The 27,408-nt window shown below is 38.3% G+C and overlaps 1 pseudogene across 1 annotated transcript in view; it reads right to left on the bottom strand.

The window, feature by feature from the left end:
* LOC309867648 (myocyte-specific enhancer factor 2A-like) overlaps positions 1 to 21,774 on the bottom strand; it is a 301,652-nt pseudogene extending 279,878 nt beyond the window's left edge. The window contains exon 1 of the transcript in view: positions 21,669 to 21,774. The product of the transcript in view is annotated as a myocyte-specific enhancer factor 2A-like (transcript). The remainder of the gene's footprint in view (positions 1 to 21,668) is intronic.
* Positions 21,775 to 27,408: the final 5,634 nt, after the last annotated feature.

Raw genomic sequence — 27,408 nt, 5'->3', positions numbered from 1 at the left:
TATCTTTTTCAAAAGCATGTTGCTTGTCAGATGCTGGCTGGTTTCTTGGAGATGTAGAGCCATCTGCCGTGTGTCATCTTTGTCATGTAAGTGTCTATGAACAAAGGACAGTGTTAAGGCCTCACTGGTAGGGGGAGGGGCTTCATGCACCTGATGGCACTGGCACTGGATGGACAGAGAGATGGACTCCTTTGGAAACACAGAGTTTAATATATCCCAGGAACCAGAAGCATCTAACACTTGCCTGGCTTTTGAGACCCTCCCTTGCTGGGTTCTAGGACTCACTTCTTTTGGGTATCTACCCACAGCCCTGATCCTTTCTACATAGTCTCCTTTAAGGACTTGTTAACTACCTCCCTCTTTAATGTCCTTCCTAAGTGGACTGGACATGGGCACCACAAGAACCATTTATGAATCTGATTGTGGCTTAGGTTTGCTCATAAATAGGGCTTTAGCCTCCATGGTAGGCTCTTGAAATGGATTCCTTATATCCTTCCTTGGAGGATGGAATACATAGATATTGGCTTTATTTCTCCCCATTGTTAGATTATGTGAGGTTAGAAAGGTATTATCTTAGATTTAAAAAAAAAAATGTGTCTGGTGTTCATGATGACCACAAGGCCATGTTGGAAAGTTCTAGAAACTATGAACCCCTACTCACCTCTCTGACCATGATTATGTTTGAAAGGGTTCTGATGAACAAAAGCAGCCAACAAAGGACCAGCCCAACCTGGTAGTCACTGCTGCTTCTCTAGGTAACTTCTCTTTGTCACGCTCATGAAGAATAAAATATTCTCATCCCAGCATCCCCAGCTTTTCTAATTATCTCCTTAGGCAACATCTTTCCTCTTTGTGTCCCCTATGGCACTGTGAGATGAAGGGCACAAACTTTCTGTAAAGAAGCATAAGATCTATACTATTAACAGAATACTGTTCATTGTCCCATGCTTAACCCTATCCTGATATACAGAGCTTGTAGGCACTCAAAATCATGGTTTTAATAAACACATTTTGATAGTAGGAAAATGCATGTCTCCAGTTGTATTTGGACAGTTCTTATGCTTAGCTTCACATCCCCTACTTCCCTTATACTCAAAACATTGCTATAATAACCAGATCTGCCTCGTGGCCACATCCTCAGCTTCACTTCGTATGTCTTGCTCTCTGTAGTATGTGCTTCCTGCAGGAAGCTGCCCAGAATTCACAAATGTAAGGGAGTCAATGCCCAGAGAGCAATATGGGCCAACAGGAGACTAGATGGATGGATGATCACCACTGTCTTCCATCATTCAGGTGAACAATTCTAAGGTGCATTCCAGGGAGCAACCCAAGGAGTGTAAGAGATTGAGCCCATTGCCCCACTGTGTAGACCCATCAGGACTACTCCCTTTCCCCATCTCCTTCTTTCTTTTATTCCTCCCTGGTTCCCACTCTACTTCTCTGATAGCTTCTTCAACTGAACTAAAAACACACAAGTCCTATTCTGAACTCTGCTTTGGAGACCAGCAGGAGTCTAAGCTAAGACATCCTTTGTTTATGATTTGATTTTATGTCTTTTTTACTTTTTTATTTATTTTTTAATTATGTTATGTTAGTCATCATGCAGTACATCATTAATTTTTGATGTAGTGTTCCATGATTCATTGTTCGTGTCTCTTTTAAATAGCAAGTGATACTTCTATGGGTTGTCTTTCCAGTTCCCTCCTCTGATCTAGGTTCCTCATATCCATTCTCTCCATCTCTTTGCCTTCTATTCTCTCCCCATCTTCTATGTCCGAGTCTCCCATTCTGCTACAAAGTGATTAAGGACTTCATGGACATTGGTTTGCTTGCTGAATTGTTGGTCTGCCCTATCCAGAAACCATCTCTCCTATTCAGGGGGTTTCTAGACTTAGAGTCTTGGTGGGAGGCAGAACCCATTTTTCCCTAAAGATGACCTAATAAGGACCCCCCCCCATTTCTTTGGCTATCCCCTGGTGGCTAGAACATGGGCATATAGTCCGGGCTTAGCTAACAGGATACTTCCATCTGAGAAAGTGATTCTTGAGCAACTGACACAAAAACAGGGAGAATGTGACCCCAATAGCATGGAGTGACCAGGTCAGTGGTGCTGGTGGTGGTGTAGCCACCTGTCACGGGGCCATGCTTCTGCCACGTGACCACGACTCTGTTCCTGATGTCCAATTCCCCACGCTCATCTTCCAAATCTGGTCTAGAAGCCTCCCTGTCTGCCTTACAATCTCTTACTAATTCCTTTGCAGCCTGCATTGGCCAGAACCTGTCTCTTTTGCTTGTGACAAAACAAACAAACAAACAAAAAAACACAGAGTCTTTTTTATCCCCCCTTGAAGACCCTTTTCAGCTTCAGGTTAAATTCATATCATTACACATAGCCTGGTTCTCCGTTAGCCAATTATGAGTTAACTTCTGTTCTGGGATTCCTCTACAATGATCTTCTAGGCTCTGTCAAAATGGCCTCTTTCTCTCTGTATCCCTTTGAATGCTATACATCCTTTCAAGAGCTCCTTTATATTCTCCTCCAAGCGCAGACCAAGGAGTGCTGGTCCCATGAGCAGGTTGTAGCCCACCTTCCATATTCACTCTCAGTCACATCTATTCCTCTTCTGTGGGGGATTTTTTGAATCCCAGATGATCTGAGCAAAGTCTGTTTAATCACAATCACTGGAAAACTTTTGTGGCAGACTAGTCAATTCTCTTTTATCCAGTAATGGTGAATTAACAGGAGAAATAGTTGTTTTCTAAAGCTTCTACAAAGGCATTCTGAAAGCGGAGTGAGGAAATGCTTTTGAAATATATGTAATCTTTGAAAGAAGTCCAGGGTACGAAGAATATACTTACCCTGACTCATGCTGTGCCTCACCATTCCATCTGATCAATGAAGCAAGAGTTCTGAGGCACTTGCTCGAACAGCTTTGGCCTTTGGAATAGCTTTCTGTATTAGGATGTCGGGTTCCTTAATGTCATCCACAGATTACAAAACCAGACATCTATGGCGGGTTTGCGTGTTTGTTTGTTCGTTTGTTTTTAATAATCCTTTCATTGTTCTCAGGCAATGTACACAGGTAGCCTGGCTGCCTTTCCCCAACTCTAGGGGGCGCTATTCATAGCCTAGTGTTTGCCAAGGCTTTTTCTCCCAGTTTTGCCAATGCAGGACCAGCACAGCCAGGGACAGTCGCCCTTGGAGTGAGACACTTAAAGAAAAACACATATTATTAGAAATGAAGGAATGATTCCCCGGTTCCTTTGATGAAACCCCCAGCGGGTGTGCAATTAATTCCCAGCCAAAGTACCAAAGTCTGGGCAGGTTTATAAGCTGCAAGAAATGTCTCATTTATATTCCACTTTCAGAGATAAGAAAAAGGTATTTCAAGGCTCTTTAGTCACTCTCTGGTACTTGAAACTTATGGATAGCTCTGTTAAAAGTGAAGATTTAAAAAATGAATAATAAAACCACTTTAGAAGATATTATTTTTTATGCCAGTATTTTTTATTCCCTCTCCTTTTTCTAAGGTGAATGTGAAATACAAATTGGTATCAACAGACACAGAAAAGATACCAAATGATTTGCCAAGTGGGGATAAAGCTTCCTGGCTCCCAGAGCCTGAAGAACACACTTGCTGATTCTAAGATCAGATCTATGTACTGGGTTCCTCCCTGCTGTTTAGAGCTTCTGCAAGAAGAGTCCGTTGTTTCTACAGAAGGAGGCTCAGATTCATAATTTTTTTTTGTTCTCTGTGGGTGTTGCTAGTCAATGACAAACACCATCCAAATAGGCAGACGATTTTGAGCCTCTACTCACAGAGCTTCACTGGAGTCGTCAAGTCATAACTCACTGAGACCATCCCAGGTGAATTCCATTCCTGCATCCTGAGTGCCCTGAGAGGGCTGTCCTGGGCTGGATAGGCTACCGATTCCACAGATTAGAAGCTGCTAGAACCATCGAAGCAACTGAAGATTAATAATGAATTGCCCAACTGTTACTGTGAACTAAGGAAACTTAGTGGACACGAACTTGGGGCTATTTTTTTTTTTTAAATCAATTCATGAGACTTCTTTCTCCCCAGGCAATCTGGCTGTGTGTATCAAAGGGTAAAAGATACATTGCTTTTGGCCAACTGTTTCAATAGCTAGGATTTAAGAAAAAAATACCTTAATTTTTAAAATAGTATTTTAATAGTATATTCAAAACTGAAAAAAAATTTGAAGTATGCAATTAAAAAATATCTCACACTCCTGACTTCTAAGGACCCAGAATCCCTCTATATAAGCAACTGGTATTAAGTTTCTTATATTTTCTTTTTTTTCTAATTGTGTTATGTTGTTAGTGACCGTACAACACATCATTAGTTTTTGATGCCGTGTTCCAAAATTCATTGTTCATGTACAACACCCAGTGCTCCATGCAGTACATGCCCTCCTTAATACCCAACTCCAGGCTCACCCATCCTCCACCCCCTCCCCTCTAAAACCCTCAGTTTGTTTCTCGGAGTCCACCGGATCTCATGGTTCATCTCGCCCTCTGATTTCCTCCAATTCACATTTCCTTTCCTTCTCCTAATGTCTTCCATGTTATTCCTTATGTTCCACAAGTAAGTGAAACCATATGATAATTGACTCTCTGCCTGACTTCTTTCGCTCAGCATAATCTCCTCCAGTCCCATCTATGTTGATGTAAAAGTTGGTTATTCATCCTTTCTGATGGCTGAGTAATATTCCGTTGTGTGTATGAGCCACATCTTCTTTATCCATTCATCTGTTGAAGGGCAGGTCAGCTCTTTCCACAGTTTGGTTATTGTGGACATTGCTGCTATGAACATTGGGGTGCATATGGCCCTTATTTTGACTACATCTGTATCTTTGGGGTAACTACCCAGTAGTGCATTTGCCAGGTCATAGGGTAGCTCCATTTTTAATCTTTTGAGAAATCTCCACACTGTTTTCCAAAGTGGCTGTACCAACTTGCATTTGCACCAACAGTGTAAGAGGGTTTCCCTTTCTCCACATCCTCCCAACATGTGTTGTTTCCTGTCTTGTTAATCTTTGCCATTCTAACTGGTGTAAAATGGTATCTCAATGTCATTTTGATTTAAATTTCCCTGATGGCTAATGATGATGAACATTTTTTCATGTGTCTGCTAGCCATTTGTATGTTTTCAATAGAGAAGTGTCTGTTGATGTCTTTTGCCCATTTTTTGTACATCTCCCTTATCTGTTTTTTGCATGTTGAGTTTGAGAAGTTCTTTATGGATCTTGGATATGAGCCCTTTATCTGTAGTGTCACTTGCAAATATTCTTCTCCCATTCTATGGGTTGCCTCTTTGTTTTGTTGACCATTTCCTGTGCTGTGCAGAAGCTTTTGATCTTGATGAAGTCCCAAAAGTACATTTTCTCTTTTGTTTCCTTTGCCTTTGGAGACATGTCTTTTTTCTTTTTTTTTTTTTTTTTGAAGATTATTTATTTATTTATTTGACAGACAGAGATGAAAAGTAGGAAGAGAACAAGAGGAGGAAGCAGGCTCCCTGCTGAGCAGAGACCCAATGCAGGACTAGATCCCAGTACCCTGGGATCATGACCTGAGTCAAAAACAGAGACCTTAACCCACTGAGCCACCCAAAGGCCCTGGAGACAAGTCTTGAGAGATACTGCTGTTAAAGAGGCTACTGCCTATGTTCTCCTTTAGGATTCTGCTGGATTCCTTTCTCATGTTGAGGTCTTTCACCCATTTCAAGTTTGTCTTTGTGTATGGTGGTAAGAGAATGGTTGGGTTTCATTCTTCTACGCATAGCTGTCCAATTTTCCCAGGACCATTTATTGAGGAGACTATCTTTTCTCCACTGCTTTGTCGAAGATTATTTGACCATAGAGTTGAGGGTCTATATCTGGGCTCTCTACTCTGTTGCATTGGTCTATGTGTCTTGTATTTTCTTCTAGTGGTATATATGGATTATACAAACAAATCCACATATAGGTTTCTCCCTACATTTTTAAAATAAAAATTATACCAATTTTGCTTGGATTTTTTTTAGATAAATTTTAGGGGAATGATTTTAGATTTACAGAAAAAGTTATGAAATTAACACAGAAAGTTTTATATACACTTTACCTAGTTTCATCTTATATTGACCTAGCACATTTCTCAAAGCTAACAAGTTAAACTCAATGCAAATAATTAGTGAAACTACAAACTTTATTTGGACTTCATCAGTATTTTCACTGTCTATTTTCTGTTTCAGTATTGAAATCCAGCGTAGAGCGCATCACATTTTTTTTTATTTTTAAAGATTTTATTTATTTGTTTGAGAGAGAGAGTACATGAATGGGAGTGGGGGAGGGGCAGAGGGAGCTGGAGAGAGGAAGGGAGAAGCAGACTCTCCACTGAGCAGGGTGCCCAATGTGGGGCTCTATCCCAGGACTCCAAGATCATGTACTTAGCCGAAGGCAGATGTTCAATGAACTGAGCCACCCAGGTGCCCAGACTGCATCAAATTTAAGGATGTATTCTTTCTTCCTACCTTCCTTCCTTTCCTCCCTTCCTTCCTCCTTCCCTTTCCTCCTTTTTTCTTTCCTTCCTCCCTCCCTCTCTCCCTCTTCTTCCTTCACTCTATGTCTCTCTGTCTTTCCTTCTCTCTCTTTCTTCTACTTATATAGTAAAATTAACTTTGGTGTAATGGGTGTTGGAGGGACAAATGAAGGTATGGATTTTAGCGCATGTTTTGGGAAACCACCACCATGGTGAGCAGACAGAGCAGTTACATCTCCCTGAGAATCTACCTCCTTTTCTTAACCTTTCCCCCTGGCAACCACTGTTCTGATGTCCCTCACTGGAGTTTACTCTAATTTTGTCTTTTTCAGGATGTCATCAAACTGCAGTCATGAAGCTTGTAATCCTTTTGAGACTGATTTCTTTTACTCAGCATTATGTCCATGACATACAGCATGTACCAAAACCCACCCGTTCCTTTTTTTTTTATTTCTTTTCAGCGTAACAGTATTCATTGTTTTTGCACTGCACCCAGTGCTCCATGCAATCCATGCCCTCTCTAATACCCGCCACCTGGTTTCCCCAACCTCCTACCCCCCTGCCCCTTCAAAACCCTCAGATTGTTTTTCAAAGTCCATAGTCTCTTATGGTTCACCTCCCCTTCCAATTTCCCTCTACTCCCTTCTCCTCTCCATCTCCCCTTGTCCTCCATGCTATTTGTTATGCTCCACAAATAAGTGAATCTATATGATAATTGACTCTCTCTGCTTGACTTATTTCACTCAGCATAATCTCTTCCAATCCTGTCCATGTTGCAACAAAAGTTGGGTATTCATCCTTTCTAATGGAGGCATAATACTCCATAGTGTATATGGACCATCTTCCTTATCCATTCGTCCATTGAAGGGCATCTTTGTTCTTTCCACAGTTTGGCAACTGTGGCCATTGCTGCTATAAACATTGGGGTACAGATGGCCCTTCTTTTCACTACATCTGTATCTTTGAGGTAAATACCCAATAGTGCAATGGCAGGGTCATAGGGAAGCTCTATTTTTAATTTCTTGAGGAATCTCCACACTGTTCTCCAAAGTGGCTGCACCAACTTGCATTCCCACCAACAGTGTAAGAGGGTTCCCCTTTCTCCACATCCCCTCCAACACATGTTGTTTCCTGTCTTGCTAATTTTGGCCATTTTAACTGGTGTAAGGTGGTATCTCAATGTGGTTTTAATTTGAATCTCCCTGATGGCTAGTGATGATGAACATTTTTTCATGTGTCTGATAGCCATTTGTATGTCTTCATTGGAGAAGTGTCTGTTCATATCTTCTGCCCATTTTTTAATATGATTGTCTGTTTTGTGTGTGTTGAGTTTGAGGAGTTCTTTATAGATCCTGGATATCAACCTTTTGTCTGTACTGTCATTTGCATATATCTTCTCCCATTCCATGGGTTGCCTCTTTGTTTGTTAACTGTCTCCTTTGCTGTGCAGAAGCTTTTGATCTTGATGAAGTACCCAATATTATTTTTGCTTTTGTTTCTTTTGCCTTTGGAGACATATCTTGAAAGAAGTTGCTGTGGCTGATATCAAAGAGGTTACTGCCTATGTTCTCTTCTAGGATTCTGATGGATTCCTGTCTCATGTTGAGGTCTTTTATCCATTTTGAGTTTATCTTTGTGTATGGTGTAAGCGAATGGTCCAGTTTCATTCATCTACATATAGCTGTCCAGTTTTCCCAGCACCATTTATTGAAGAGACTGTCTTTTTTCCACTGTATATTTTTTCCTGTTTTGTGGAAGATCATTTGACCGTAGAGTTGAGGGTCCATATCTGCGCTCTCTCCTCTGTTCCACTGGTCTATGTGTCTGTTTTTATGCCAGTACCATGCTGTCTTGGTGATCACAGCTTTGTAGTAAAGCTTGAAATCAGGTAACTTGATGCCTCCAGTTTTATTTTTGTTTTTCAACATTTCCTTAGTGATTCGGGGTCTCTTCTGTTTCCATATAAATTTTAGGATTATTTGTTCCAGCTCTTTGAAAAATACCGGTGGTATTTTGATCAGAATGGCATTAAAAGTATAGATTTCTCTAGGCAGTATAGACATTTTAACAATGTTTATTCTGCTGATCCAAGAGCAGATGGTCTTCCATCTTTTTGTGTCTTCTTCAATGTCTTTCATGAGTGTTCTGTAGTTCCTCGAGTACAGTTCCTTTATGTCTTTGGTTGGGTTTATTCCCAGGTATCTTATGGTTTTTGGTGCTGTAGTAGATGGAACAGATTCTCTAATTTCCCTTTCTGTATTTTCATTGTTAGTGTATAAGAAAGCCAATGTACAGATTTCTGTACATTGACTTTGCATCCTGCCACGTTGCTGAATTGCTGTATGAGTTCTATTAGTTTGGGGGTGGAGTCTTTTGGGTTTTCCATATAAAGAATCATGTCATCTGCAAAGAGAGAGAGAGTTTGACTTCTTCATTGCCAATTTGGATACCTTTTATTTCTCTTTGTTGTCTGATTGCTGGTGCTAGGACTTCTAATACTATGTTGAACAAGAGTGGTGAGAGTCCACCCATTCCTTTTCACTGCTGGGTAGTATTCCCTTGATTGTATCTCTGAACATCAATTTTATTTTATTCACTCTATCTTGAAAATCTTAGGAGCTTATGCTGACCATAGGCAAAGATTTCCATTGAAGCATTATTATTGTCCTTACTTTTAAATTCAGAACTAGTGTTTGATTGTTAAAAAGAAAGAAAGAAAGAAAGAAAGAAAGAAAGAAAGAAAGAAAGAAAATAAAAAGAAAAGAAAAGCCCAAATGATGTCAAAGTTAAGAAACCAAATGTGGATGCTCTTTCCTCACCCCAAGTACACATGAAGGTGATGAGAAGCTCTCAGCAGTCTTCTCTGCCTCCTTCCACACTTGTTCCTTTTTCTATGCTCTTTTTTTTCATAAGCTCTCTTAAATACCAAGCCTACACTTTAAATGTATATTATATAAGTATATCACAGATATGGCACAGTTATACCACAGATATGGAGAATAGTGTTAAGATGATCATGGTGGAGCTCATCACGTGGGTTAAAAAAGATCAATCCAAGACCTCTCTAGTTCTCGGAGTCCTTGTCTTTCCAAGACCAATTTTCTGCCTTCCCCACAGGCATGACCACTGTTTTATCTTGGTGTTCATCATTCCCTTTATAGTTCCTTTATAATTTCACCGCATATGTACACACATTTATATACCTAAGCAATGCATTACTTAGTTTTGCCTGTTTTTGATCTATAGTAACAGGAATCCTGCCAGATGTGTTCTTTTATATTTTCTCTTCCACTAAATCTGAATGTTTGAGACCCATGTTGATATATCAGAACTTTATCTGACTTTATTTATTTCCACCTCAGATTATATTTAATTACATGAATACATCTAAATTTATACATCTGCTCCATTATTGAAAAACGTGTGTGTGTGTGTGTGTGTTGTAAATTATTGAATATCACAAGAAAATGATGCCGAGAACATTTTTGTATATGGCTTAGGAGGAAAATTGCTGTGTAGACAGGTATGTGTATTCACTCTCTTTTTGGACAGTGCAACTTGCATCTAAAATAGTTGGTCAAAGATGTACTCTGGCCAGTTTCTTTCACTCTACATCCTTGTCAACACTTGATATGATAGATGTTTTTTATTTTTGCCAAGCTGGTGGGTATGGGTTCAAATCTGATCTACTCATGGGTTGAAGTATATGGAGTTTGAGTATTTTGACAATTCTTGGTTCTTTTATGAAATCTTTATACAAGAAATGACTTTTATGTCTTTTGTCCATTGAAATGGAATTTCATTGTTTCATTGTTATCTCATAAAGGTTTTTTAAAAAATTCAAAATACCAATCCTTTGTTGATTATAAATGGTACATACATCATCTCCCCAGGGTATACGGCTTATTTTTATCCCCTTAAAGTATCTGTGATGGACTGAAGTTTATTGCTGTTGAATTCACTGCCTTTTCTTTGGTGATCTGTACTTTTTGATTCTTCTTTAGAAATTCCTTACTACCTCAGGATCATGAAGATATATATAGAGATATCTCTCTCTCTCTCTCTCTCTCTCTCTCTCTCTCTATATATATATATATATATATATATATATTTTTTTTTTTTTCCCTTACTAGGTATCAAGTTAGATTTTCCATTTTGAGTCATTAATCTGTCTGGAATTGAGAAAACACAGTTTGAGTAGTATTTAAGAATAGGGATTTTAAAATCAGTCCATCTGAGCTTTGAATCACAGCTCTTATCCCTTGATAAATTTCAGTATGTGCAAATTTCAACCTGAGCAAATTTCATCCTGGACAAGTTCCTTGATCTCTCTGTGTCTTAGTTCATTATACGTAAGGTAAGGATTATTTTATTTTATCAATTTCTTTTAGTAAGGGTAATTTGAAAAAAAAAATAATCCTCATATTACATTGTAGCTCTGAGTTTAAAATGAGTTAATATATACTATGTGCTAGAAATCTGACTAAAATCTTAATTATGTATGGTATAAAACAGCAGCCTAATTTTCTATCTTCATATGGATAATTTAGTTGCCCTAGCATCATCTATTAAATAACCTATCTTTCCCCAGTGACTTCTAGTTCCACTGTGTCATACATCAGATACTGGTATGTGTGCCTGTGTATATTTTAAGGCTATTTTCCACTGACTTCTTTGCATACTCCTGCATAAATGATGCATTTACTTTATAAGAAATCTTACTTACTGATAAGGGACTTTCTTCCATCTCTCTCCTTTGGGGAAATCTTGCTCATCTTAGTGCTTTGCTCTTTGAAATAAGAAGGACAACCCCATTCCTTCCACCCCTCAGACCTGGGAGCCATGGTTTCACTTTCTGTTTGTAGGAATTTGACTGCTTTATTTTTTATTTTATTTTTATTATTATTTTAAGATTTTATTCATTTATTTGACAGACAGAGATCACAAGTAGGCAGAGAGGAGGAAGCAGGCTCCCCGCCGAGCAGAAAGCCCAGTGCGGGGCTCGGTCCCAGGACCCTGGGATCATAACCTGAGCCGAAGGCAGAGGCTTTAACCTACTGAGCCACACAGGTGCCCCTATTTTATATTATTTTCAACCAGTTTAGAGATCTCATATAAGGGGACTCAGAAAATCTGGGGTGTGTGTGTGTGTGTGTGTGTGTGTGTATGTGACTGGCTTATTTTGCATAACGCAATATCCTTAAGTTTCATTCATATTGTAACGTGTGACAGAATTTCCTTCTTTTTAAAGAATAATATTACATTTTCTTTACTCATTCACACCACATTCTCTCAGCCCATCCATCCATCCACGGGCTCCTGGGAAAAGTGCCCTATGAACCTAGAAATGCAGAAACCCCGTTCAGATCCTGATTTCAGTTTTCCACAATACAGAAGTGGGATTACTGGATCATAGAGTATTTTTTAATTTTTGAAGGAAACTTCGCACCATGTTCCACGGCAGCTGCAATGTTTCACATTCCCACCCATCTGCGCTCCAATTTGTTCACGTCCCTCCACAGCCCTGCCCGCTACCAGCTACCAGAAGTCTTCATGACAGGAAGGGTAGGCTGATGCGGCAACCTTGGTAGTCGTCGTCTTTGAAGAAATTGCAACAGTTTTCTATCAACCACCACCCTGATCAACGTGCATCAATACTGAAACGAAACCCTCCTCCCAGCTAAGATTACAGCTTGCTAAAAGCTCACATGACGGTTAGCAATTTTCAGTAAGAAAATATTTTTTAATTTGGGTGCATGGGGGACTCCGCTGGCAAACCAACGGCCTTCAGCTCGGGTCATGATCCCAAAGTCCTAGGATCGAGTCCCACATGGGGCTCCCCAATCCATGAGCAGTCCGCCTCTCCCTCTGTTCTTCTCCCCTCTCATGCTCTCTCTCACTCTCACTCTCTCTCTCAAATAAATAAATAAAATCTTAACAAAACATATTTTTTAAACAAGGCTTAATTTTTATTTGTTTAGAGATAATGCTATTGCACACTCACAAGACTGCAGTGTCGTGGGATAAACACCTTTTATATGCACTGGGAAACGTGAAAAAAATTATTTCCATAAAAAATATTAATTAATGAATTATGTGCTTTATGGTGACATTTGCATTATTGTGGTGGCCTGGAACTAAATCTGCCTTCCCTAGGGCCCTGATGGCACCACTTTCCCCCTCCTCCCTCCAGGCAGACCCAAGAGTGGGAACAGCTCCCCCTGTTAGCATCTGGGAGTCTCCCTCTGCTTTTGCCTTGCTTTCTGCTTCCACAGCTCCAAGAACAGAGAGCAAGCATCTATCTGATACATTGGGCAATTCTCCTTTTGTGTATATACGAGCTAGGTATATTTTGCATATTATACAAATTGTGTGAACATCATTTCTTTCTCTCTTTAAAATTGTTTTAAAAATTGGCAGCATTCTTTACTGTTCTACTACTCTCTGTTACCACCAAACTGACTAAAAGTGCCTTGTAAACTGCATGGGGGAGGTCTGTTTGCTTGCCATCTCTGAAAAACTTTTATTTTCGCTACATAAATTGAGAACTGTCTAAATATTGAACAAACAATATCTTAAACAAAAGGAAAAATTTTTTAAAAGTTAACAGAGAGAAAAAATTGTAACTTTAAACTCTGCTAAGATAATCAAAATTTTATAAAGTTGGAATACGAAATTGTTGTTTTAGGGTTTTCTTTTCCCCAGTTTTTCAAAAAAAATTTATTCAGATACAGATTAATTTAATTGTGCAGATGATTAACACAACCTTATGTGTATGAAAACAGCACACAAAAATGTTCATGCCATAGAAAAATGTTCTTAAAAAATGTTGATTATTTTAAATGTTTGTATCCATGCCAAATTTTGATAATTGTTAAAGTAACTGGAGATCTTTAACTTAAATCTTTAACTTAATATTTTCTAGTTCTAGAGGGTCTGGTGAAAATAATACATCTTTAAGAATTATAGGAAATGACACTTTAATGGAAAAATACTATCTGAAAACTATAATGCTAAATCTACTTGAATAAAAGCAATTGTACTATCAATTAAATAACTATCTAACTATCTATCTAAATAATACCTAAACTAAAAAGAAATAAGTCAAAATAACTTTAAAGACAGAAAACACATGCAGATGTTATGCTGTGGTTGTGGGAATTCAGGACCGGCCTGCGGTGAGCTCAGTCAAATCCTCAGGGGGCTCTGGTGGTGTGGCCCAGCTGCCTGGGCCCTCAAGTCCTGGCTCTTCTCCTTCCTGGGGGTGCTGATGATCCAGGGGTTCTCTGACACTTCTGGGCCTCTGTGGGCAGCTGGTGGAGGAGCAGGAGTAAAAGGGCCACTTGGGAAAAGCTGGAAGTTGGACTCTGCTTTGGCCAACATTTGCCTGTTGTAATCACTTTCTTTCTTTAGCTCCTTGAGGCTTCTCTCGGTCAGCACAGCTGCCATCCAGCTTTCCTGAGCTCTCTTTGCATGGAAGAGGATCCCCTTTTGATAATGTATGGCATTTTCCTCCAATTGTCTCCTGGTGCCTTCAGCGATATCCTTGTAGAAGTCTTGAGTCTGAGACATGGCCTTGATGTTTCTACGTGTGCAGGAAAGATTCCACTTAATGTCTGCACACTGCTCTTCTGCCTCAGACCATTTTCTCTCAACGGGGCTGATGCATTCTTGATATAATTGAGGCAGAGTTTGAAGCTTCTGTTTCAGCTGCTGAATCTCCTCTTCAAGCTGTGAATTTTCACGCTGCAAAGAGGCCTCCTTGGCTTGAAGATCTGTTATTTGTGCCATAAGCTCCTCATTCATTTGCTTTCCTTCCTGCAATTGCCTGGCTAGTTCCTGCTTTTTCGCTTCAGCACTTTGAAGGGACACATTGGAATCAGCATCATCAGTGACACCCTTCAGATCACCCTCTGACCCGTGGATGGGGCCATCGTCATTTTCTGTTTCCCTCTTTTCCTCGACCTCACAGTTGACATGACCCAAATGATCTCCAAGCTGTGTGGGCCCGGGGAAGGTCTTCAGCAGGTTTTCACCCACGGGTACTAACTGGCTGACTTTCTCGTTCAGGGCCTGTTGGAATCCTGCGTTTGACTGTTCAAGCCTTTCTTTCTCCTGCTCCATTTCTTGGAGTCTCTGCTTCCATCTCGCAGTTTCTTGGGCGAGCTGTTCTGGACTCTGGAGATCAGGAGGGATTTTATTCACATCACCCAGTGTTTTCTCCCCAAGGTCTTCTCCCTTCTCTTCTGAGGCTTTGAAGATGGGTCTGTGACCAGTCTCTTGAGATGATTTAGGAGGCTGGCCCTTCAGTAACTTTTTCAGAAAGTCAAGAGTATTCTGAAGAGACAGCCTACAGTGGTTTGTATTTATTGCTGATAAGCACGAGGATGTTAAGTTGGGAAGACTGGCCTCCGCCCCGGGCAGACCTCGGGCATCATCAGCTTGTGTCAGCGGTTCCATATTTTCACTGCCTTTCCCACAGACTTCAGCGTGGGCGAAACACCTTTTGCCTGACACTTTCACACTTCTCTAAAATGTGTTGTTTCTTCACTGGTAAAACCAGTATCACACTTTATACCAGGATTTCCAAGGGAAATCCAGGGAGACCTGAAACGTGTCTCCAGCTTTCAAAAATCACCAGCGGAGGACCACACAGGTGGTCTAGGACCAAGTGGAAAGTGGATCTATGGTAGGCAGGAGGCTATCGGGGCGGTGGAGAGCTCCCCAGCTCTGCCTCCAAAGGCCAGTGTTCTCTGGGTCTCAACTGAAGGCTCAGAACCTTGGGGGGCGCTCTACCTCTAAGGTAAACAGTTGCCTGACAACCAGAGCACAGCAGTTGCATTGGGGGATGGGGAGGCCAGCCAGCTTCTAGGAGACAGTTGCTCTAACTTTGCCCTGAAATAAAAAGTGATCTCACTTCTACAGGCATGGGGGGAGGTGGAAAGACTGATTTAGCCAGGTGTCCAGCCACTGAAGGCCCACATGACCCGACAGGAAACCTACGGGTCAAAGCAGGGCCAGACCTTGACCATTCTCTCAGGACCCCCACCTGTAAGTGAGGCTCATTCTCCTGATTTAAAGCTTCCTTCTGCTTCAGAGAATCCTGGCCCTGTCCTCCAAGGTCTCAGGGATCTGTCTCTTTTGAGGTCCCCTCAGCCACTCTGGGCAGGCAGCTTCCCAGGAGTGAAAGTGTCTCCCCAAAGGTATTAATTAAGACAATGGATTCTAGTTCTAGCAAGTCAGAAGAAATCAGCTGGAGCTGGCAGAGTCTCATGAAATCATGAATTTTCTGTGGAGCCAGTATGTCCAAGAATATTTGGAAGGGATTAACTCTGTTCTAGGGGTGACTGCAGTGGTCCATGTGGTTCTCCATCTTTAGCCCATCACCCCCAATATGGCCCCAAGGAGGGTCCTTGGTCCACAAAGTCATTTCCAGAAGCAGACCCGTGGGGAGAGGGCAGGTCTTTTTGGGCTCACCTTTTATTTTAATAAACCCTGTCTCACTCCACAGGCATCTCTCTGGCAGACACAGCTCAGAACCCGTGAGCTAAAATGTTCATTCTTAGAAAGGGTTAATAATTATGGTGACTAACATAACACAATAGAAAACGAAGAAAAGAAAGGTTAATAAAACTGACATAATCTCAGTGATCAAGGGAAAGAAAGACACGAAGTAACAATATAAGGAATGGAAGACAAAATATAAAAGAGAATATGAGCAATATGAAGAAAATTAGAGCATATGCACATTGAATATCAATAATATTAACAATTTAAATAAAATAGAGAATTTCTTGAAAAACCCAACTTACCCAACTGGCAGAAAAAGTAGAAGAGTAGGAATCAGTCTATCTCTTACAGAAATTAAATATTTACTTTAAAAAACTCTCACACAGTAAACTCCAAATACAAACAGATTTACTGGTAAACTTTTCCAAGTATTCAAATAAGAAATATTACTATTACACAAACTTCTCATGAGAACAAGAAACAAGACTTCCCAACTCATTTTATAAGGCCAGCATAACTTGTCATAACCTAAGAATGACATTACAAGAAAAAAAAATTTCAGACTAAACTCACACACACACACACACATACTCGCAAAAATAAAAAATGGGGTAAGATCAATCAATCAAGTGATATATATAGAGGTGTATTTCAAGAAATACATTTTTAAAGCATTCAAATGCTTTAACATTTGAAAATCAACCAACATAGGATACTACATTAAAGAAAAAAGGGGAGAAAAATACCATAGAATCATCTACATAAACTCAGAAAAAGCTTTTAATAAAATTCAATACTGATTCAGGATAAAAACAGTGGCATTAGAAATAGCAGAAAACTTTTCTATTCTGATAAAAGGGATCTTTTAGAAAAACTCTCAGTAAATACCATAATCAATAATCACATATTGAATGTGTTTTCCTAAAGTTGAGAATGAGACAAAGGATGCCCACTACCTTCACAATTTATTCATTATTCTTCACAATTTATTCTACCTAGTGCAATGAAACAAGATAATGTAATAAAGGATTTCAAAAAGAGTAAATCACTGTTCACAGACAACACAACTGTTTACATAGGAAATCCAAAATAATGTACAACTGATACTATTAGAAATAAGTAAATTTTGAAAGTGAATTTTGCAAGATTGCTAGACACAAAGTCAACATTAAAAAAATAAACTACGCTTTTATAGGCTTAGCAACAAGCATCGAGAAAAATGAAATCTGGGGAAAAACATAATGACACTAAAAAAAATCCAATACCTAAAAATAAACAAAATAAAAAATGTTTAGACCTGTACATTAATGTAAAACAAATGTAAGGTAACCATATCTATTTATGGATTACAAGACTTAATACTGTAAAGATTTCAGTTCTCCTAAATCAATCCATACATCTGAATTCCAGTAAGTTTATTTTGTTGATTCTCTTCAGTGAATATTTTTTTTAAAGATTTTATTTATTTATTTGATAGAGAGAGATCACAAGTAGGCAGAGAGGCAGGCAGAGAGAGAGAGAGAAGGAAGCAGGCTTCCTGCTGAGCAGAGAGCCCATGCGGGACTCGATCCCAGGACCCTGAGATCATGACCTGAGCTGAAGGCAGCGGCCTAACCCACTGAGGCACCCCGGCGCCCATCCTCTTAAGTGAATATTGACACTTGGTTTCACTTGGAAAGAAAAATGACAAGAACAACCACTCAGTCATGCAGAATACCATGGTAGAGAATTTGTACTACCAAATATTAAACTACAGTAATTAAGATAGTACAGAATTGAGCAAGGATATAAAATACACAAGTGGAACAAAACAGAGTTCAGAAACAGCCCCACATGTGTATGATTCCTTGATTCACAGCAAAGGCAACCCCTGTCATGCAATGGAGGAAGGATGGTTCTTAAAACAAACTGTACTGGGTGAACTGAGTATTTATCAGGAAAACAAATCTTAACCCCAACACCTCAAACCATACACAAAACTAAATTCAAAATGGATAACAGATCTAAAACATGAAAGGTAAAAAGCAGAAGAAAGCATAAAAACAATCTTTATGGACTTATGATAGGTAAGTATTTCTCCAACACAACACAGAGCAATAGCCATAAAGGGAAAAAAAAAGAAGAGAAACTGGACAACATTAAAAAAAAAAAAAGGATTAAAAAGTGAAACGGAAGCCATGATATGAGGGAAGTTATTTGAAATGCACACAATGAACAAAACACTCAGAATATATTATATACAGAATGTATACTAATAATTACTAAGAAAAAAGCAGTCAAGGAGACTGCCTAAGAAAAGGTAGTGAGGTACAACTTAACAGGTAAGTCATAAAAGGTATCTAAAGGGCCAGGAAAGATATGAAAAGGTGATCAACTTCATCAAATATCACAGAAACTTAAAATTAAAATGTTACTTTTTCTCACCCACCAGAACAGCTAAAATGAAAGGGATAAAAACTAGTAATGGTGAATATTTAGAGCAGCTGAGCAGCTGGAACTTTCACACCCTGTTAGCAGAAAAAAATTATAAATCAGTACAACCACTTTAGAAAACTATTGTTATTAAAGCTATCACAGGTATATTCTCGGACTTAGCAACTGTACCCCTCGGTATATACCCAAACATTCATATGTACCAAAGACACACACGGGAGTATTCAAAATAGCACTCTTTATAATAGTCTCAAAGTAGAAAACAACCCAAAATTCTATTTACAGTAGAAAAAATAAGTGTGCACATTGTGTTCTATCCACTCAATGGGATATCATACATCAATGAAAACATATATGAATATGTAGATTTATAAAATATATCTACATATATGCCCACATGCAACACTAACATTAATTTCACAAACATAATGTTGCCCAAACGAACACATGCTGTTCACATAAATTCAAAACCAGGGGTAATTAACCTATGTGTTAGAAAGTTCAGTTAATGATTTTCCTTCCCTGGGGCAGGGAGATAATGCCTGGGAGACAAGACAGAGAGTTTCTGGGGTGGTGCACTGGGATATGCTGGTTACGTGGCCATGTACTTTTTGCAATAACTCTCTTGGCCACACTTAGGATTTGTGTGCTTTTCTTTTATGTTATACTTTAATACAAAATTTACTTTTTAAATAGAAACACATTATGCCAAGAAGGACCAACACAAGGTTTCACTAGAAGCTCCCAAATGGAAGTCAAGTGAAAGCTTCCAAGTAGAATTGAAGTGAGGTGAAGCAGCTCTTAAGTGCATGGTAGTGTCAACCCCAAGAGTTTTAACTCACTCTTCTAATGACTTGAAGTGTGATTTTATCTTAGTAGCTCCAAAAATCCATCATTGAAAACTCTATTCGCTATTACCTCCTTCAGTACTGCTCGCTAAACAACCCCAGAGGTTGGTAGTTCCTTCCATAAACCCTCCCAGCACCTAAGCTTAGCATCTATCTGCCACATAGTTAAATTTCTTCTGTAGGCTATATGTTTTGAATGAGTCTCCAGTGCTTAACAGTCTCTCTCTGATATGGTAAATATTCAAATTTGGATGGATAAGTGACACATATTCTCTTCAGCACAGAAACCTTTTTCCCCCATTTTAATGCAAGAATAATGAAACTTTTAACTCAAAATCCACAAGTTAAAAATGACCAATTACGTCTGTGCCTAATCAAACCTGAAAACCAAATTGTCTAACTACCTCCACATTATGGTTTCTGCATTCTTTGCCAAAATCTCCTGAGAAGAAATTCAGACACCCTTACCCTTGCCCCATCTGGCAGCTTAGTAAGAAAATGACTTAGGTAAACTCAACATATTAATTATTAATTCAGGCTAATTCTAGTTGCTGAGTATAGTGGCAAGCAGACAAACCATAAGTGACTCTTAATCTCACAAAACAAACTGAGGGTTGCTGGGGGAAGGGGTTTGGGAGAAGGGGGTGGGATTATGGACATTGGGGAGGGTATGTGCTTTGGTGAGTGCTGTGAAGTGTGTAAACCTGGTAATTCACAGACCTGTACCCCTGGGGATAAAAATATATGTTTATAAAAAATAAAAAATTAAAAAATAATAATAATAATAACATCATTTCCTTATGTTAAAAAGCTCCAATACACAGTCACTTACATATGCCTAGCTCCTTTTTCTCTCTAAAGTTGGGATGTCTTTTCCACTGGTAGATCCAGTGTATCTATGCTGAATTTAAACATGACTCTCTATGGGATAATGAGAGTTCAGGGAATGTTAGGTCCTTTGCCAGTTCTCTGCTTTTATGTTATTCCCCGAATAAACCCTATTTTACATTAATATTGTATGTGTTCATGAAGCAGGTCCCCCATGTTCCCTCTATGTGACATAGTCCTCAGATTTATGAAGGGACATTTACTTGCAAGCTTGCTTAGAATCATGATGGAATAGTTATTTTATCACTCTCCCCTGTTTTATCAACCTTCATAAAGAATCATACTGTGTGAGCCCTACATTTTATCAGAAGAATTTTCATGAGATGAAACAGGAGTTTTCTTCATTTAGGTCCAGTGACAACTCTAATCACTTCCACTAATTTCTCTATCAGCTATTCAGCTGAGTTTTGTCTCCAATTATATCCATATTACCAGATGAATTACTACTCAGACTCTGCAGATTTTGTCTTTAGTGCTGTTCTGTTCCTGGTAAGCTTCCAGAAACCAGCTTTTCTGGAAACTTCTCCTGAGAGGTAAACTTTCCAGAGCAGAATCTACCCCTCCTGCATATGCTGTGACTACTAGATTATTTACAATATTCTATGAAACTATTTTTCCTTCTTTCCTGTAAACCAAGAGCATGGCAAACTTCTTAAAAGGCCAGGAGTAAAGATTTTAGGCCTATGGGCAACTACTCAATTATGCTGTTACAATGAGAAATCAGGCACAGACAATATGTAAACAAATGCACATGGCAGTTTTCTAACAATGATTTGTTTGTAAAATGAGCCAGCTTGCCCATGAACCACAGTTTTCCAATCCCTGCTCTAAACTCTTACAATTTCTGGTCTTCATATATCAGTATTATAATTATCTTGAACTTATAAGGGTTTATTGACACTGGTGCTAAAAATTAAGTTCAATATATTTTATCAATTAAAACTGAGATCAATATAATAACTGTTCTGGGAATATTTGTGATAATATGAGTTATTAAAAAATTCTCTTTATTTGTTGGTTAACCAGAAAATTTAAGTGACTAAAGCACATTCACTGATAACCATAGTTAACTTAGGTATTCCCTAATTATGAAAATAGAGGTGATAATTTATAATAATAATTAACCTATTAAAAACAAACATAATCAAATGAACAAAAGACTAAGTATATTACAATAAATCTACACAATGGACAGTAACGGTGGGACTACAGTGATCTCTTCTTTTCCCCTATATTTTCTAGAACCAACATCTATGATTTTTGCAATAAGAAAAAGTTTCTTTAAAGCACATGATGACAAGCTAAAAGTGTTTAAATTTTTTATTTAGTTTGAAAACAAAAATAGACTTGGAATTAAATTTAAGAAAAATTCAAACATTCTATCCTATGCTCCTCTTTAAAAAAAAAATATTTACATCAAGAATAAATAAGTCAAAATTTTCATTTACCTGTCGATTCCTCTCATCCATTATGCGTGTGATTTGAATTTTCTTCCGCCCCATTTTCAATCACCTTTCCTTCCTTATATTCCAAACATTTAATTCAAAATGTATTTTCTTCAATACCCTAATGCATCGTACACAGCTTCTATTATTTCAGCTTCTGGTGCAAGGGCTACAGCTGAAATTTTCTAGAAGAGCTAAAAGAAAACACAAATTAGAAAATTTAAGTTCTAGAAGTTTGTAAATCATGGAACTGTTATACAAATTTCAAACTTACCTCTACGCTGCACATAGGCACATATTAGTTGAAATTCCTGGTTACATATTGGTAGTTAACTTGAAGCTTTGTTAACTTCACCCCTAAGAAATCCCTTGAATCTTTTTGTGCCTCTAGCTCTGGCTGAAAATAAGCTTTGAGTTTTTCTCAATGCATATAGTAAAAGCAACAAGAGCCAATACTTATTGGGATTTTTCTATGTGCCAAGAATTTTTCCATGTATCTGATATATCTTAACTCATTCAATCCAAACAGCAGTCTTTTTGGTTTAATTATCACCATTTTATAAATAAGGATACTGAGGCAGAGAGATCCTAAATAAATATGTCCAAGGTAACACACACAGTAAAGGGCAGGGCTTGGAATATGAACTCAGGGACTCTGGCTCCAGAATTTCTCTGCTTGGAAAATATCCTTGGAAATATCCTTGGAAAGTTGCTGATGTCCTCCATGTCAAAGGATGAACTAATAATCTGGGTAGCCCCAATCTGCCCTTACAAATGATTCTTGCAAACTGCCCTAGCTACCACCCAAATTACTGTCAATCCATAAAGGCACCCTATGATTTCATAATAATGTCCACTTATTAAATGAAATATTGTTCCTTTTAGCCATTTAATAAAATTCTCCTAATTTATCAAGATTCAGTTCCCCCGGATAGAGTAAACCATAGCACCTTATACTCTGTGGCTATTTGTATATTAAATTCTAAGTCTGTATTCCTGAGACCATGAATCCTTCAAGAACAGGATTTTTTTTTATTATTATTCCATTTATCCCTGTAATTCAATGACTGGCAATGATATCATCTGTCATGTTCCGAATGACAGTTGTGTCAAACACCTAGTGTTTTCAAAACTTACATAATAAAATATTTACAAGGGAATAAAAGACAAATACTAAAATACAATAATAAATTCTCAGGAGAATTTTATTCATGTATTTCTAATATTGTGCATATACAGCCATAAAACTTTAAAAGTACTGTGCAAATCCATGTTTGATTAAATCTGGCTTTTGCTCAAAAGCAGTGAATTTTTCATTTCTTAACACTACCATCATAACTATAAGCATGGCATTTCTTACGTATCTTCCCTTGTATTCTTTCATTTCTTCATTCATACAAACATTAACTGAACATCTATTAACAATTGATAACCTATTATTATCTGGCCCTTTGTGGAAAAAGTTTGCCAACCCCTGGTATAATCAACCTTTATTTTCACGCTCAGTAATATCTGTCCACTCACCTTGCATGCACTCTTTTCACGCTTGTTACAAGCAGGTTGCTTAAAAGAATAATGGTCCCCATTACACTTTCTTAGCACTTTGTAATTTACAAATACACACATTCTCCTGTTAAGGGGCCCACAAGCTGTCATCAGTATCATCGATGTAGGAATAAGGAAGCCGACGTGAACAGGATAATTGGCTGCTAAGCACATCGAAGTGTAAGATGTGACTGGAAAATCTCACACGTTCCACTAAGGGACTGAGATGGAAACATTTGGTTGGTAATGTTTACAAATATTTTTAAAGCATTTTTTTAAAATATTTTATTTATTTATCTGACAGAGATCACAAGTAGGCAGAGAGGCAGGCAGAGAAAGAGAGAGGAGGAAGCAGGCTCCCTCCTGAGCAGAGAGCCTGATGTGGGGCTTGATCCCAGGACCCTGGGATCATGACCTGAGCTGAAGGTATAGGCTGTAACCCACTGAGCCACCCAGGCACCCCCACTTAAAGCATTTTTTTTTGAGCCACCCAGGCACCCCCCCTTAAAGCATTTTTTTTAAAGATTTTATTTATTTATTTGACAGAGAGAAATCACAAGTAGGCAGAGAGGCAGAAAGAGAGGAGGAAGCAGGCTCCCTGCTGAGCAGAGAGCCTGATGTGGGGCTTGATCCCAGGACCCTGAGATCATGACCTGAACCGAAGGCAGCGGCTTAACCACTGAGCCACCCAGGCGCCCCCCCTTAAAGCAATTTTAAGACACTGAATTTTTAACATTTTTGTCAGAGGAGCCATAGAAAAATTCTAGTCATGAATGGAACTGTGAGGTTGATGTGAAAAGAATGTTTCATAAGAAGAACGCTTTCTCTGACTTAGTTTACTGCATTTAATGTCCTCCCTCCCGGTTCAGCCATGTTGTTGAAAATGACAGGATTTCCTTCTCTCCAGATGCCTAACTCATATCTCAATGTGTCTCACATTTTTTTATCCATTCACCCCTCAATAACCACTTAGATTGTTTTCCTCATCTTGGCAACTGTGAATAATGCTAAGGTGAACTAGGGAGTGAGGAAATGCTGATTTTAGTTTGGGAGGATATATATACCCAGAGTCATATAATACTTCTAGTTTCAGTTTATTGAGGAACCTCCATATTGTTCTCCATGTGTCTGTATCAGTTTACCTTCCGACAACAGTGCACAAGGGCTCTCTGTCTTCCACATCCTCACCAAAACTTGTGATCTCATATCGTTTTTTTTTTAATAATGCCATGTAGAGTTGAAGTTTGCTAAGAGAATACATCTTCTGTGATCTCACCACACATACACAAAAGTTCTAAATATGTGAGGTGAAATTTACAAATTAACAAGTTAATATGTTAATTAACTTGATTGTGGTACTCATTTCACAATACATGTAATTAACTCATGTTGTCTACCCTAAACACACACGCACACACACACACACACACACACACACACATAGTTTCTACACATAAAATATTTGTTTCATAACTAAAAGACTACTTTCTTATGTTGCCCCAGGGGAAAGCAGAGCCAAAATTTGCCACCACAATAACAGCATCTTTAATCAATATTATTAAATAACCAGTACCTTTTAGTGTTTGAACCAGGGTAGACAAAGATTCTCTGTATGAAATCAGTCAGTAAATATTTAAGACTTTATAGGACACATGGTGTATCACGATTACTCAGTTCTGCTGTTTGGCACCCAAGGAGACATGGACAACACCTAAATGAGTGTGGCTGTGTTCCAATAAAACTTTATTGATGTAAATTCAGCAGAGTGTAGTTGGCCAATCCCTGCTTTAAAGTTACCATCTTCCCTTCCACCAAGATAGGTGCATTTGGAAGTATACACACATACTCATGTTGACAAAAATTCCACCTGATAATCTTAAAAATTTATAGTAAAAATAAGGTTGACTAAAGAGAAAAGCATTTATAGAAGTAAGAGGCCTGTTCTTGTTCCAATGTACCAAGTCAGAAAAATTGACAAAACTGTAAGGGAAATCTCAAGAAATGCAAGCTTCAGAGCTTTAGCTTCAGAATATATGATTGAACGTATTTCCCACAAAAAGTTAGGTGTGAATTACAGGAATGCTTCACAAATAACATGTACTTATACAGAGTGGTAAATACTATGCAGGAAAAGGGGTGACTTGACATATTACAGGTTGGACTCATTAGGGATCAAGTCAAAGTCAAATCTTGATGAAAAAGAATGAAATTGACCACTTTCTTCACCATCCACAAAAATAAGCTTAAAATGGATTAAAGACCTGAATGTGAGACCTGAAACCATAAAAACCCTGAAGAGAACACAGGCAGTAATCTTTTTGACATTGGACATAGCATCATTTTTCTAGCTATATCACCTGAGGCAAGGGAAGTAAAACAAAAAATAACCTATTGGTACTATGTCAAAATAAAAATCTTCTGCACAGTGAAGGAAACAATCAACAAAATGAAAAGGCAACCTGCTGAGTGGGGGAAGATATTTGAAAATGACATATCTGATAAAGGGTTAGAATCCAAAATATATAAAGAATTTATATAAATCATCACCCAGAAAACATATAATCCAATTAAAAATGGGCAGAAGACATGAACAGCCACTTCTCCAAAGATACCCAGATGGCCAACAGACACATGAAAAGATGCTCAATACCACTTATCAGCAGAGAAATGCAAATCAAAACCACAATGATATATTACCTCACACCTGTCAGAATGGCTAAAATCAAAAACACAAGAAAATACAAATATTGGCAAAGATGTGGAGAAAAAAAAGAACCCTCATGTACTATTGGTAGGGATGCAAATTGATGCAGCCACTTTGGAAAATAGCATGAAAGCTTCTAAAAAATTAAAATAGTTCTACCCTTTGATCCAGGAATTGCACTACTGTGTATTTACCTCAAGAATAAAAAAATACTAACTCAAAGTATTACATGCACCCCATGTTTATTGCAGCATTATTTATAATAGCCAAACTCTATGGAAGCAGCCTAAACATTCATCAAGAGATGAATGGATAAAGATACACACACACACACACACACACACAGACACACACACACACAAATTAACTACTCAGCCATAAAGAAGGAAATCTTGCCATTTGCAACAACATGGGTAGAGTTAAAAAGAAAAATGCTAATTGAAATATGTCAGAAAAAGACAAATACCATATGACCTCATTCATATGTGCAATTTGAGAAATAAATGATCAAAGGAATGAGAGGGAGATAGAAACCAAGAGAACAAACTGATAGTTATTGGGGGTTGTAGATGGGGTAAATAGGGGATAGGGATTAAAGAGTACATTTATCATAATGAAAACTAATAAATTAAAAAAAGAGAAAATTATCTGAAGGTCTTAGGGGTTTAATCCAAAAAAAAAAAAATCAACTTTGGAGAAATAAACCTTATTCTATGTGTCAAGTAGCTCATAATAAATCCTTTCAGTATGAAAAAGAACAGCAGAGTCAGGTAATTCTGATCTGGCCTGTATTTACATTGCCATGTTTGGCTGAGGATAAAATAGGCCAAGAGCCACAAGAAAATACATTTTCGAATATCAAAGACAAGTGTTTGTACCCAGCCCTATCTTACTCTAGGCAGGATAGTTAGTCATTGGGAAGTCACTGCCTTTGGAAGAGCAGGACTATGAGAATCTATAGCTTTTGCTGGATCACTGGATGACCACCAGGACAGGCAACAGCTTCTTCCAGGATGAAATGGGCATCTTCAGAAGGTAATGCAGGGATAAAGAACTTGGGTTCCAGAGACAAACTCCATGATTTGGAATTTTGCTGTGTCACATTTTACTTAGATGTACCATTAGCGGCAAGTCATCATAGTGTGCAAACCAGTTGAGACAAGGTTTAAGGCCCAGTGTCAAATGCAGAAAAAGTATTTAGTCAAGAAAAGCTTTTTAAATTACTGATACTGTTGTTATAATTTCCAATTTTGACAACTTAATTTATTAAAGAGCTCTCTTTCTCATTGTTATTTGTATACATAACTACCTCGATGGCCTCTTGTGAGGACTGAATGAATTCGTCTATATAAAGAGAAGAACGGTGCTTGGCACAGAGTAAATACTTAAGATAATGTTAGCTAGTTTTTAAATTATTATATCACTTATTTCACGCTGAGCCACTCTAGCTTTGAAAATATTTCACCACTTCTTCCTGCTTTGTAAAATGTTGTT

The sequence above is a fragment of the Mustela nivalis genome (assembly GCF_964662115.1).
Source record: "Mustela nivalis genome assembly, chromosome: 6".
NCBI lineage: Eukaryota > Metazoa > Chordata > Mammalia > Carnivora > Mustelidae > Mustela > Mustela nivalis.
The sequence above is the reverse complement of the archived record's forward strand: the minus strand, read 5'-3'. Positions and strand labels throughout refer to the sequence as shown.